Raw genomic sequence first — 15,056 nt, 5'->3', positions numbered from 1 at the left:
ATTAATATACAAAAATAATAGTGCTTCTATACATTACTGACATGCAAATCTGAGGAGGAAATCAGAAAAAAAATTCCATTTATAAGAGCAATTAAAACAATCAAATAGTTAGGAATAAAATTAACCAAGGACATAAAGGATCTGTATGCAGAAAACTACAAGCATAACTAAAAGAATCTGAAGAAGACTTAAGTAAATGGAAAGACATTCCATGTTCATGGACTGGAAGACAAAATATCATTAAGATGTCAATTCTACCTAAACTGATTAACAGATTCAAAATAATCCCAATAAAAATCCCAAGAACCTCTTTTGCAGAAATGGAAAAGCCAATAATCAAATTTATTTGAAAGGGTAAGGGGTCCCGGATAGCCAAAAATGTCTTTGAAAGGAAGACTGAAGTTGGAGGACTCTCACTTCTAGACTTTAAAGCATACTTCTTAACTATAATGGTAAAAACATCAATGTATTGGCACACAGTCAGACAGATTGACCAATAGTACTGAATCCAGAACTCAGAAATGGATCCTCACATCTAAGTTAAGTGATTTTGACAAGATTGTTAAGCCAGAACAATCTACTTAATAAATGTTGTTGGGAGAACTGGACAACCATATCCAAAAGAAAGAAAGAGGACCCCTATTTCAATGTCATACAAAAATTAACTCAAAATGGAATAGACCTAAATATAAAAATGACAACCATAAAACTCCTAGAAGAAAATGTAGGAGAACATTTTCAAGATTTTGTGGTAGGTGGTAGTTTCTTAAATCTTGTGTCCAAAACAGAGCAACAAAAGAAAAACAGATAAATGGGACCTCCTCAAAATTCAACATTTTTACATATCAAAGTACTTTGTCAAAAGGGTGAAAAGGCAGCCAACGCAATGGAAGAAAATATTTGGCAATCACATGTCCGATAAGTGTTTGATATACATGTTATACAAAGAGATAATACAACTCAATGATAAAAAGACAAATGATCTGATTAAAAAATGGGCAAAAGACTTGAAAATACAATTTTCCAAGGAAGAAATACAGATGATGAAGAAACACAAAATAAAATAGTCAACACATTAGCAATTAGGGAAATGCAAATCAAAACTACAATGAGATATCATTTCACACCTACTATAATTACCACTATTAAAAAGTCAGTAAATTGCAAAGGTTAGAGAGGATGTGGAGAGATAAGAATGCTTCTTCACTGTTGGTGGAAATGTAGAATGGTAGAGCCACTGTGGAGGACTGTTTGGAAGTTTCTAAGCAAACTGAATATAGACTTGCCATGTGACCTGGCAATACCATTGCTAGGTATATACCCAGAAGAACAGAGCACAGTGACATGGATAGACATCTGCACACCGAAGTTCATACCAGCATTATTCTCAGTCTTCAAAAATTGGAAACAATCCAGTTGTTCATCAACTGATGAATGGATAAACAAACTGTGGCATATATACACAATGGAATGTTGTGCAGTGGTAGGAGTAATGAAGTCATGAAGCATATGAATACACTGATGAACCTGGAGGACATTATGTCGAGTGAAGCAAGCCAGACACAAAAGTATGATTGCATTATTATGAACAAAATATGTTACGTAAACTCATGGAATTAATAGTTAGAATACAGGTCACCAAAAAATAGAATCAGGATAGAGAATGGAAAGCTAATGGTTTATCTGTGCAGAACTGGTTAAAAGGTTGTTTGTAAATCTTTGAAAATGAATGGAAATGGTGAGAGCAAATTATGGTGTTTGATACTAGCTGAGCTATTATATGGGTATGACAGTGGTTGAAAGGAAAGGCCTAAAGATACTGATGGTAATAGAAGGAAAGGTAAAAAACATAACATGGGAGTGTATAACATATAGAGTCTCATGTAAAATACAAATATGGATGATGCAGCATATATAACATATAACACTGTTCTACAAAATATAAATACAAATAAACTAGAGAGAAGGAAACAGAAAGCAACTATGTATGATTGGGGAAGTACAGAGAGATTGAAAGGTGATGAGTGTTGTTTGGTTGGTTGGTTTTTTGTTTTTTAGTATTATTGTTATTATTATTACTGGAATAATGAAAATGCTCTAAAATGATTAAAATGATCAATGCACAACTATATGATTATACTGAATACTACCGATTGTGCTCTTTGGATGAATTTATGCTTTATTAATATGTATCAATGCAATTGACTTGTTAAAAAAATAAAAATTCACTTTTCAAACACACACACACACAAGATGTCTTGTGCATCTAAGGAATGAAAAACAATGTACTGATCTGAGAGAAGAAAAAAGGGGTTCCCTGGCACCTTTACTAGAGAAAAGCTTTCCTCATATCCTTCAACGTTTCCTAGGACATAATGAAAATTTGTCCCTTGACAAAATATTATTCCCCTTCATAGAACACTGTATTCCATGTAAGTAGTCTAAGTGGAACAGGGTAAATCCCTAAGACTACATGGAGACTTTCGTCCTTAAACTTGTCCTCATGCAAATGTTGAACTTCAGTGGGAAGAATGTATTTCTGAATAGGACTATACTTGCATCTGACCCATTTAAGCAAGTGTAAATTATGCCTAAAATGTGGAGCTGGCATGAAATTTGATTAATTATTTTTGCCCATTTTCTGAAGAGTAATATCAATGTTGTTTTCCAACAACAATCAAAATATCCCACAAAATGATAAAGGTGCATAGGTCATTGCAGGATATTGGGAAAGAACGGTATATACCATTTTCTGGTCAGCCAACTTGGCCATTTACCTTTCTGGACTTCAGTTTATCCATCTATGAAGTCGGGGTTTGAATTGGACCAATATTGAGAAACCATTTTTATGACAACAATTCAGGAGTTCAAATGCTTATGGACTGCATTTGGAAGAAATTTCATATATCTATATCATATATCTATCTCTATAAATCTGGATCTATATATTTCTGTATCTATGTCTATCTGTATTTATGTCTATAACTTTTGGAAATATATCACCTGCAATTAAAATTTTGTTAAAACTTTCAAAGAATGCATGACTAGTCTTTAAAATAGCATTTTAAATTTATCAGGGAATACTTTATTAGATAAGATTCACTGGTATAAAGGATTTAATGGAGGACACGTATATTCGTATCAGGGTCCAGACACACAAAAGATATTTTAAAAATCCCAGTTAAAAGATTGGGAAGCAGGTAGAGAAAAGTTGGCTCTATAATTTTATCTCCTATTACTCCTGACATTATGCATTCTGTTCTGGAAACTTTGGTCCTTTTTCCATTTCTAAAACACACCAAACTTATTTCTGCCTTAGGATCTTTTCAATTTCCTCTGTCTGGAATTCTTCTGCCCAATACCTCTGAATGGCTCATTACTTTATTCTTCCGATCATTTAGTGTGTGCATATATACACACACACATATATATATATATCACTATTTCAGAGAGAGCCCCCAGCCTCCTAATATGCATGACTCTAATCCATTGGTGTTTATCACAGTACCATGTCTTATTTTCTCAGAGTATCTATTAGTATCTAAGGTTAATTTTAGACACATTTATTGTCTGTTTCTGTTCTAGAATGTATGTTTTTCAAGGGCAGAGATTTTGTCTTATTCATGTTCTCAGCATATAGAATGTGCTCAATTAATATTGGTTAAATGAAGGAATATGTTTCTTTCTGGACTCTGAATTTATATCTTGAATCAAGTCCCAAAATTAGGGGAGTTGATCATTGCTCACAGCTGAAGTGGGCAGTCTCTAAAAAGATAGATGATAATATTACCACTACCATTTACACTGCATATTTACTACCTCATTTATTTCCCTTCTGGAAGTGTTATTATAATCACATGCAATTTAAGGACAAGTTTTGGCTAGGTCCTTTTGTTTGTAAGTCAACTCCAGGATCTTGAAAGGAAATCTACTATCAGTACCCAGCTGCAAAGATACAATGAATTTCTTTAATATGTGTTAGCTATAAATCTTTAATTTATTCTTAGAGTTCTTTTAGCTATGAGAGCAAGCTAACATCACACATTGCAAGGGCAAATTAACCTTGCTTTTTGTCAGTAGAATAAAATCTCAGACAAATTATGTTTTCATGAAAAAACAGTCTGTAGTGGCCAGGATTAGGAACACTTAAATGGATACACGGGGACTCTGTTTTACCTTAGGCTGTTTGCTAGGTGTTTAGATGGTTCACTTCATATTTGAGCCTCAGAAACAGTCTAGGTTTAGTGCTGACCCAGATAAAAATACTATTAATGAACCCCTTGGGAAATAAGAATCATACTAATACCTAAAACTACTCTTAAAAGAGAAACATGCTAAGTAGCAACTCCTTCCTGACCAAGAATTGACCTCACTCCTGCCCTCCTCCTCAGACACCCTCTCACACAACATGCTGGAAGCATGGTGAGCTTTAACCTTGAGTGCAGTTCAACACAGGCACAGTTTGTTCTGAGAAAGGAGCACATATCAAAGTATTTTCCCAATATTTGCCTACATGTCACCTTAGTTCCTCAGCCATATATATAACCTGTAAAGCAGTTGACACAGGTACAGACATAGTTAAGTGAAGTTCCTGCCATCTCACAGTTGTTGTGAGGTAACTGAAGCTTTCTGTAAGTTCCCCTAATAAATGCTCTGGGACTGATCACCCTGACATTTAGTGCCTCTTCAGAATTTCAACTGGATCCATTGTAGGGCAGTAAATTACAGCTAGGTCTTCCCTTATTTTTTTCTTCAGGGCAAGTCCTTGAGCTGGCTCAAGAAATATCTTGTTTATGCATATAGAGTTGTACATGATTTTTTGGCCTGCTTAAAGACTATTTTGGTGTCAAATCATACAAGCAATTTATTGTGGTGGAACCTTTAGCCCCTCTTAATTTCTGGGACAAAATTAAAAATTAGTAGGGGCCAGGATTGTAAGAAGATGGCCTCAGACTAATAGGCATAACTGAATGCTCTCACAAAAACAATGGCGAAAGAGCCAAAAGCTGTCCTAGGGAACTGCTTTGGGGGTCAGCAGACTAGGACAGAGCCATACAACTCCTAGGTGGGTGAGGAACAGAGAGAAAAAGAAGCTGAACTGACAAACATGAGTTACAAAGACAAGCCCCCAGGGCATAGGGAAAGTGCTTCCCTCCCTCATCCCCAAGATACCAAGCTGGGGTAAAACTCCTGGCTCACTACAGCCAACTAAGAGGTGAACAGACACCTTCCACCTTGTCACCTATTTCAAGGGAAAGGAAGGGTGAAGATAGGGTGTTTTCTTCAGTGAATTCAGCCAGCAGAACCTGCTTAGAAACTCCAAACGAGATTCAACACAGGAATACAGGAAAGCGGAGACTGACACATCTCCTTGGAAAGGTGTGCTGACAAGCATCATCTGCTAATTAGTCTGGAAATTGCATAGACAAAAACTTCTCGCTCTTTGTATCCAACCCCTTGGAGAAAATCTTTGCCCCACTAGTGAGTCCCTGGAACAATTTTGAAAATTTAAGCTGAGCAATTTTAAAGACAGAGAATAGGTTGAACCAAATATTGAAGAGCTGTGAGAGAAAAAAAAAACCAACAAAAACAATAGGTGAGAGAGGAATTAGCTATAAGAATAAATTCATCAACATAGTCAGGTGCATAGCTATCAGCAAAAAATTACAACCATACTAGGAAAGAGGAAGAGATGGCCCAGCAAAAAGAACAAATCAAATATCCTGAAGAGATATAGGATTTAATAGAATTAATCAGTGATAATCACACAACTCTCCTAAATCACTTCAAAGAACTTAAAGAAAATATGACTAAAGATATAAAGGATATTAAGAAGGCTCTGGGAGGGCATAAAGAACAATTTGAAAGCCTGAAAAGAAAAGTAACAGATTTATTGGAATGAAAGACAAAATGGATGAGATTAAAAATACATTAGAGGCATTTAAGAGCAGATTTGAATTGCTCAAAGACAGAATTAGTGATTTCAAAGACAGAACATCTGAACTGGAAAAGACAGGAGAACAGAAAGAGAAGATAATGGAAAAAATGGAACAGGGTCTCAGGGAATTGAATGACAATGTGAAACTCACAAACATTCATATTATTGGTATCATAGGAGAAGAGAACGGAAAAGGGGCAGAATGAACATGTGAAGAAATAATGACCAGAAACTTCCCAACCTTTGTGAATGACATAAATATCAATATCCAAGAAGGACAATACACCCCAAAAAGAATAAATCTGAAAAGATGTATCCTGAGACATTTACTATTCAGTATTACAAGTATCAGAGATAAAGAGAGGATTCTGAAAGCAGCAACAGAAAAGCAAAACATCACATCCAAGGGAAACCCAATAAGATTAAGTGTTGAACTCTCCTCAGAATCCATGAAGGAGAGAAGAAAGTGGTATGATGTATTTAAGGTACTGAAAGAGAAAAACTGCCAGGCAAGAATTCTATATCCAACAAAGCTGTCTTTCAAAAATGATGGTAATTTCAAAGTCCTCACAGAAAAACAAAAGCTGATGGAATATGTTATCAAAAGACAAGATTTGCAAGAGACACTAAATGGGGTGGTGCAATCTGAAAGGAAAAAAATAAGGGTAGGAGATTTGGAGAATAGTTTAGAAATGATGATTATTAGGAAGGTAAACTAAAGGATAAGATGACAGACAATAGAATGATATGACAACAGAGAATCAAAGGACAAAATGGATCAAGTAGGTAATGCCTTTACAATAGTAACACTGAATGTTAATGGATTGAACTTCCTAATTAAAAGACATAGACTGATAGAATGGATTTTAAAAGTTTGAGCTGTCTATATATTGTCTATAAGAGACCCACCTCAGATGTAAAGACACAATCAGGTTAAAAGTGAAAGGTTGGAAAAAGATATTCCATGCAAATAGTAAACAAAAAAGAATTGGAATAGAACAGATAAATGTAATAACAACATTATACTATATGTACAATAATTACTCAGTGTTTCTGTGATCAGTGTTCTATAATTTTTTATAGTTTGATTTTTTGTGGCTTTTTAAAATATATATTTATTTATTTTTAAAAGATAATTATATTACATAAAATGTTACATAAAAAAATATAAGGGATTCCCATATACCCCACTCCCCACACCTCCCACTTTTCCCCACATTCACAACTTCTTTCATTAGTGTGGTACATTCACTGCAATTGATGAACACATTTTGGTCCATTGCCACTAAGCATGGATTATATTGTAGTTCACACACTCTCTCTCCCACTCAATTCAATAGGTTATGGCAGGATATATAATTGCCTGTATGTGTCATTGCAGTGTCATTCAGGACAACTCCAAGTCTTGAAAATGCACCCATATTATACCTCTTTGTCCCTTTCCCTGACTTCAGCATCTCCAATGGCCACTGTCTCCACATCAATATAATTTTTTCCATTGCTAGAATCACAATAAGTCTATAGTAGAATACCAGTCCACTCTAGTCCATATTTTCTTCCCCAATCCTGAGGATTCTGGGATGGTTGTGCTTACTCCCCCTCTAATTGAGAGGGGCCTTCAATCCCATATGACTGATGGATGAGACTCTCTTGCTTGCAGTTGTAGACTTTCTCAGTTCTTTGGTGTGGTAATTGACCATCCTTACCTCCTTGTTAGTTATCCTGGGTTAGTCCAACTAACTGAAGAGTAAGTGATGCAAATTTGTTGAGGCTCAGGGCCCAGCTGGCACATGGACAGCCCAGAGATTCAAGTCTCTTGGACAGACACCTACCACCTCCAGCACCAACTATAGGTTCAAATTAAAGGGACAGAAGAGGCATGTGTAAAGAAGTCATATCTGAGTCCAACTCTGTCACACTCAGGAGTACAAACTCCAAAGTTGGGCCCAGTGGTGAAACACCAAACTCCAGAGCTATCTGCCATGACCATAGGACCTGGGTGTCTCTGGAGTCTTCAGGATCCCCACTATTTGGAGTAATATCTATTTTGGCTGTCTATGAGAGCCTGTTGAGACATGCATAAGTGTTACCTCTCTGATGATTGCCCAACTCACTTTGAAGTCTCTTAGCCATATAAACTTATTTGTCCTTACCTTTTTTCCCCTTTTATTCAAGGTCTTTTTCCAGTTACATCACTAGATGGTGCTTGGTAGTAATCCTTCAGTGCCAGGAAGGCTCAACCCTGGGAGTCATGTACAATGTTGAGAGGAAGGTAATTCATTTAAATGCTGAGTTTGGCTTAGAGAGTGGCTACTTTTGAACAATATGGAGACTCTCAGGAGGTAACTCTTAGGTACCCTATAACACTAAGCTAAGTTATAATTTCAAGAACAAAAGGCTCATAAGCATAGTCATCAATATAAAGGGCCCATCAATGGACCATCCTTCTTCACTACTCATTGCCCCTATACTTGGGGGATTGTTGTTGCTCCATTAGAGAATGTGGAAGAGCTCCCCAGGATGGGAATTCAGTATTCTTTCTGTTGTTGTGTGAAACTCTACCCACTGTGGCAATGCCCCATGAACATTTGAACATATTTATATACATTATATGTATGCCCAGGTGAACTTTCTCCCATGTATCCCACACCAGTGATCCTCCTCTGCCATAGTTGTAACCCTTCTGTCATCTGAAACTTCTTTAAAAATGAAGCCGAGTATTGCCAAATTCAGTTAATAGGAAATGAGATAGTAATGATATGTTTAAACATAAGAAATAAAATTCATAATAATTTAGAAAAAGTAAAACTAAAATAAAGTTTAAAAATTCAGGGTATTAAAAAAAGGAAAAATATTTAATAATTTTTTTTGCTATTTTGCCTTTCATCACTATAATAACTGTTGTTCTGTGTGTACCATGGCATTTTCTTCCATTTCTTCCCCAATGTCTACTTTTTCTCATTTTGTCTTCAAAGAAGTTTTAAGTCACAGTAAAGTCACATACAGAATATAGGAGGCTCCCATATACCAAACATCCTCCCCCTTTCCCCCCTTCCCTATTAATAACCTTTTTACATGTGGATGGTACATTGGTTACAATTGATGTACAAATATTGAAACATAGCTGCTAACCATAGTCAGTGATTTGCTTACATTTTACATTTTAGACCATACACTTCTATAAATTTGAATGAAATTTAACATGGCCTACATCCATCATTGCAAGATTATGCAGAACACTTCTACTGCCCCCTAATTACCCCCTTTTCCATCTATTCTATTCCTCCCTCTTCCCTCACCTCAGGGCCCACAGCCACCACCAGGTTTCACTCCTTGAAGGACAAGATTCCTGGATACTTGCAATAACACTGAGGGCTTGACACACTAGTCTGTCCTCCCCCATTAGGAGCTGCCCATGTCCTTGAGAGACACCCTCCACTCTGAGAACATATAAAGCCTCACAGTACAGCAGTCCAACTCCTTCCAACTCATTATGTGTGCCTCCCCCCAACTGATACAGCATACTATGGCAAAATGATCACTCACACATTCTCTAGAAGACTGTCCCAATTGCACTCTGTACCAAATGCACCCCCACCCAATACCCAAAACAAGTAATGCTTCCTTATCAGTGCCGAAAGAGTTTTCTCAACATTGTAGTTTCAACCACATACCTGCCAATCCCCAGTGTTCACCTGCTTCCTCCCCCAATTCTTCCCCCGGTTCCATGGACTGTTCAACCCATCCTCCCCACCTCACTGCCTGTCAAGCTTGCACTGCCCAACCCAATAGTATCCCTACACCCCTGTCATATTCTTTCACAGCATAGCCACTCATTTCCACCTTATCATAGATTTTGTCCATGTGGGCATTGGCTCACAACCTTCTCCCTTTCTAATTCCTATACCCCTATCTTCCAGACTCTAGTTCTCTGAGTCAGCTTGGTTTACTTAATTCATATCAGAGAAGTCATGTAATATTTTTCCTTCAATGCCCTACTTGCTTCACTCAACATAAGATCCTCAAGATTCACCCATGTGTTAGTATTGCATTCCTTCTTACAGCTGAGTAATATTCCATTGTACGTATATACCATATTTTGTTTATCAATGCATCAGCTGATGGGCCTTTTGGGTTGATTCAAACTTTTGACAATAGTGAATAACGCCACTGTGAACATAGGGTGCACAAATCTGTTCATGTCCTTGCTTTCAATTTTTCTGAGTGTATACCCAGCAGTGGAATTGCTGGGTCATATGGCAGATCCTCAGTTGTCAAAACTGTATGGTATTGGCACAAAGACAGACATACTGGCCAATGAAACAGATACAGAGCCTCACATATATAGTCATCTGATATTTGACAAGGCCACCAAGCCCACTCTACTGGGAGAGAATGGCCTCCTCAACAAATGGTGCTTGGAGAACTGTATATCCATATTCAAAAGAATGAGAGAGGAACACCATCTCATACCTGACACAAAAATCAACTCAAGATGGATCAAAGATCTAAATATAAGATCCAAGACCATAAAGACCTTGGAAGATAATATAGGGAAGCATCTACAGGACCTTGTAATAAGAAATGGTTTCATGAACTTCACACCCAAAGCATGAGCAGTGAAAGAAAAAATAGATAAATGACACCTCCTCAAAATTGAAAGCTTTTGCACCTCAAAGGCATTTGTCAAAAAAAGTGAAAAGACAGCCTACCCAATAGGAGAAAGTATTTGCTAACCATGTATCTGAGAGGAACCTAATATCCAGCAAATATAAAGAAATCCTATCTCTCTAAAATAAAAAGACAAACAGCCCACTTAAAAAATGGCATGTGATTTCAACAGACATTTCTCCAAAGAAGAAATACAAATAGCTAAAGGGCATATGAAAAGATACTCAACATCACTAGCTATTAGGGAAATGCAAATCAAAATACAATGAAATATCATCTTATACTGATTAGACTGGTAGCTTCTGGAAAAAAACAACAACAGTGGACTATAAATATTGGAGAGGACATGGAGGAATGGGAACCCTCATCCACAGCTGGTGGGAATGCAGAATGGTTTAGCCATTGTCGAGAACATTTTGGCAGATCCTCAAAAAACTAACACTTGCATTTAGTTAAGGATGACTGGAGAAGAGATATATTTTTGTATACTTCATTTTTCTTTAACCCTTTCTTATTCATACTCTTTAATTAAAATAATCTATCTGGACCAATAATGATTTAGCATGACTGCTGTTGAACAAGATTTTGAGTTTTTCTCTCTCATAATATTATGAGTTGGCAAATTGTTATCTGCTGTAATTCATTCCAATCAGATGTGAAGAATTCCCAAATAGGAATTTGATTATCTAGAAAGAATTATGGCCTAAATGGAAATTAAATAACTAAACCAATCATTTATTTCATTCTTAGAGATTATGTCCAATAGTTAGAGCTGCAATATAAAAATTAGAATGTTATAATTCATTTCTATTATATTTGAATTTTTATATACATTTATTAAAGTTTGTTGCTATGCTATCTGTTTTTTATAATTGATTATATTAAATCTAGCTGGGCCTTGCATACTCAAAAAAAAAATCAGTGAAGGGGCAATGCTCACACACTATCATCTAATGTTTTTGCCTTTCCTTATGTAGAGTTTTTATACTCTGATTATGCCAAGTTGTAATAACTGGCGATCAAGCATAAAGAGCACTGATTATCACAGCAACAATTAGCATTCATGTTTTAGTCTATAGTTTAAAAGAAATAATACATTTATGACTTCATTGAATGTTTGCCTGGAGGTAGATTTTCATTTTGTTTTTACAATGTGTACACTTTCTGAGAAGTGAAATAACTTACCAAAAGCAGAGTTAGAAAGTGGTATGGATGGCTTTCTAGTGAGATGTTTTTTAAAAAAAACATTTAATAACAAGGCCAGTATGGCCAATATCTGCTCTGGTTGGTTATGAATAAAGCCAGACCAGTTCTGCCTGTCTCTTCAACTTCTACACCCATTGTGGTGCTCTTCAAGGGGTCCCAAAGGTTTCCCTTTAGCTCCTAAAATGCATAGTTTGAAACCCCCTGCTTTATATTATAACTGGAGATAAAAGTATTTCAGGGAAAGAAATTGTGGCTGAGATAATAATGTTGGTTATGGACTTACTATACCAATTGTATGTTCATGACCATACAACTAAAGTGTAAGCAGGTGGTTTCCTCTCTTTCTTCCCAACAAGCTTCCTCAACTCTCAGTCATTGTCCAGTATGCCTTAAGACATTGCCCCAGCATGTCTCTCCCATAAAATAGAAGGCAGTGCTTCTAATTCTTTTAATTCTAGTTAGAATGCAAAGACACCAAAGTATAAGTATTGCCTTTTAAAATATCTGTGAAATTGACATGACCTAACTGATGTAGCATTCCTTATTAATTCCTAAGTAATCTGACATTAGACTTTATGTTTGAAGAACTGCCATTTTTGATACTATGGATAGCAGCTCAGTTCCAATCCATGTGTCCTTCTTCCTTGTGACCTTTGGGCCTTTGGGTAAGTTATTCCCCTCAGTTTCAGGCTCCTTATGTTTTAAAATAGAGGATGTTGTTGTAAAGAGTGATATTAAAAATACTCAACAGTTAGTATGGCAAGGATACTGTCCAAATGGAATGAATTCTGTCATTAAACAACCAGAGTGCCCCAGGTGAATAGCAGATCCAGAGGAACCATTTGACACTTGATGAGATGGTAGACATAAACATGCTTTGTAACTATAAAAGCCTATCCAAATTTCAGGAAAATTTAAAGGTTGTGATAAAATTTTTCATTTTAACCATTTTTAAGTGCATGATTCAGTGACATTAATTATATTTACAGTGTTTTGCAACCATTCCATAATCTAGTTCTGTATTTTTCACCACTTTAAACAGAAAATTCTGTACCCAAGAAATAATAAATCCCCATTTTTTTCTCCACAGCTCCTGGTAACCTCTAATTTATATTCTGACTCTATGAATTTGTCTATTCTACTACATTATAACATTAGTTTAAAAATCCTATGTATCATTATTTACTTATGTCATCCAGGAGCTTCAATGCCAAAAATTTTTGAAAAGAGATGATGTGGTTATGATGATGAATATAATAATTTCTCATATATATGGAATGTTTTTTTCTTTCTAGATTCTGTGTTAACAGCTTTGACTAAATTACCACCCCCCCCCCCCATTTTTTAACAGAACTCTAAATAATGGATATTATTATCTCCATTTTGTAGATGAGAAAACTGGATTACAAAGAAGTTAATCATGTGCTTAAGCTTACACAGCTAATAAATGGTGGTGTCTGGATTCAAACCCATGTGTGTCAAAATCAGAGACTGTGTCCTAACTTGGAATATTGACACATTATTTTTACACAGAAGTTAATAGAAAATTCCCAAAAGTCATAACACACACAAAGCAGAGTGTTTAACATGTGGTACTTCTAAAATGGGATTGTTGGCAAAGGTGGTGTGGCAGTTTGAAGTTCTTTCATGAACCACAAAAAGAGTAAGATAATGCTTTTTAACTAATTCATTCCTGTGGGTGTGATACCCATTTGATTGAATTACATTGGTTAGGCTGACTCAGGTTGAGTCTCCACCCTCTTGCTGGGTCTGATAAAAACGAAATAGAGAGACACACAAAGATCAAAAGGAAGTCAAAATATATGATCCTGCAATGAGAGAGAAAAGGCTCCAGTTTTGCCCACAGCTGAGCTGCAAGGAGAGAAACCCCAGAGAACCTCAAAGTGACCCAGAGATGAGCCATATGCCTGATAGCTTGCAGCTGAACACAGGGAGAAAATGGAGCAGCTGAGACTTATATAGGCATCCTGAAAAAATATAAACCCTATATCTGGAGGCCCACAGCTGAGCTCCAGAAGATGGTAGATTCTAAGGGAAGGCAGAGACCTTGGCAAAGATCAGTGGCCACCTTGATTTGCTACATGGCTAGACAACAGGATCAACAGCAGCTGACTTTGGTGAGAAAGCACCTTTGATGGTGCTTGATTTAGACAATTCATGGCCTTGGAACTGTGAGCTTTTACCCCAAATAAATCCTCTTTATAAAAGCCAAGCTTTTTCTGGTACATTGCATAGGCAGCCCTTTGACAAACCCAAACAGGGGGGTTTATTTTTCACTTAATGATGATTAAGCTTTAAGACACTTTACATACCTCGGTCCCAGTCATTGCTGGGAGTTGCTTAGAAAAGTAAAGTATTCTAGATGGGGAGGAGAAGCTCGATTATAATCAAGAAGCATATTAATATAAGCATTTCTGACAAATGGCTTAAAAAGAGCTCAGAAGAAAATAACTTGCATCTCTAAGATTCCAGAATTTTGTTTCAATTAATTTTCTCATTTGAAATAAATTCTTGATTTTGTACCCAGTTTTGCATTTCTATTTTGTTTTTCTTTCCCTTTAAAGAAAGCCTCTAAAAATTTTATGAGCTTCAGGCCTCAGAAAAACTGGATCTTTCCTGATCACATGTGTTAAGTTAGGACAAAGTAGTTGGGAAACTTCTTAAGCCAGTGTGACTCCTTTTCTTTCTTCTTCTCACACTTCAGGAGTCTACATATTGTCATTTCTGATTCACTAAATCTACACATAAATACAACATGCATAGCAGCAACATCTTCCCTATCACAGCATTTTCCACATTGTATTTTATAATATTCCCCAGATAAGGACTACAAACATCTCCAAGACAGAGGCTATGGCTGACTCATTCACCATTTAGCTTCCATTCCAAATTCAGCATCTGATACATGGTAGGTGTATAAGAGTTCAAAAATATTTGCTGAATGATCAGATGTTCTAACCCCCCCTTGAATGCATTCACAATTTTTGAATGTTCTTAAATGAAAACTTTTTGCATGATATCCCTAAAAAAAACCTCTGTCCAAACCCCTGAATCCTTGACGACAAGGACAGATAGAAAACTCATATGTTTGTGTGAACAATTCAAAACAATAGGAAAAAATATATATATTAACATGAATCTAGATGTTCCTAATACAATTGACTCCCCATCACACCTACAACACAAATTCTACAAGTCACTAAACATGCATATACAAAAA

At 36.2% G+C, this 15,056-nt stretch overlaps 1 protein-coding gene across 27 annotated transcripts in view; it reads right to left on the bottom strand.

Annotated features, from left to right (window-relative positions):
* The window catches only part of LRRC4C (leucine rich repeat containing 4C), a 1,388,209-nt gene that overhangs the window by 565,936 nt on the left and 807,217 nt on the right, over positions 1–15,056 (bottom strand). The window lies entirely within an intron of this gene.

The sequence above is a fragment of the Dasypus novemcinctus genome, chromosome 10 (assembly GCF_030445035.2).
Source record: "Dasypus novemcinctus isolate mDasNov1 chromosome 10, mDasNov1.1.hap2, whole genome shotgun sequence".
Lineage (NCBI taxonomy): Eukaryota > Metazoa > Chordata > Mammalia > Cingulata > Dasypodidae > Dasypus > Dasypus novemcinctus.
Note: the sequence above shows the minus strand (reverse complement) of the source record. Positions and strands in the feature narration are given on the sequence as shown.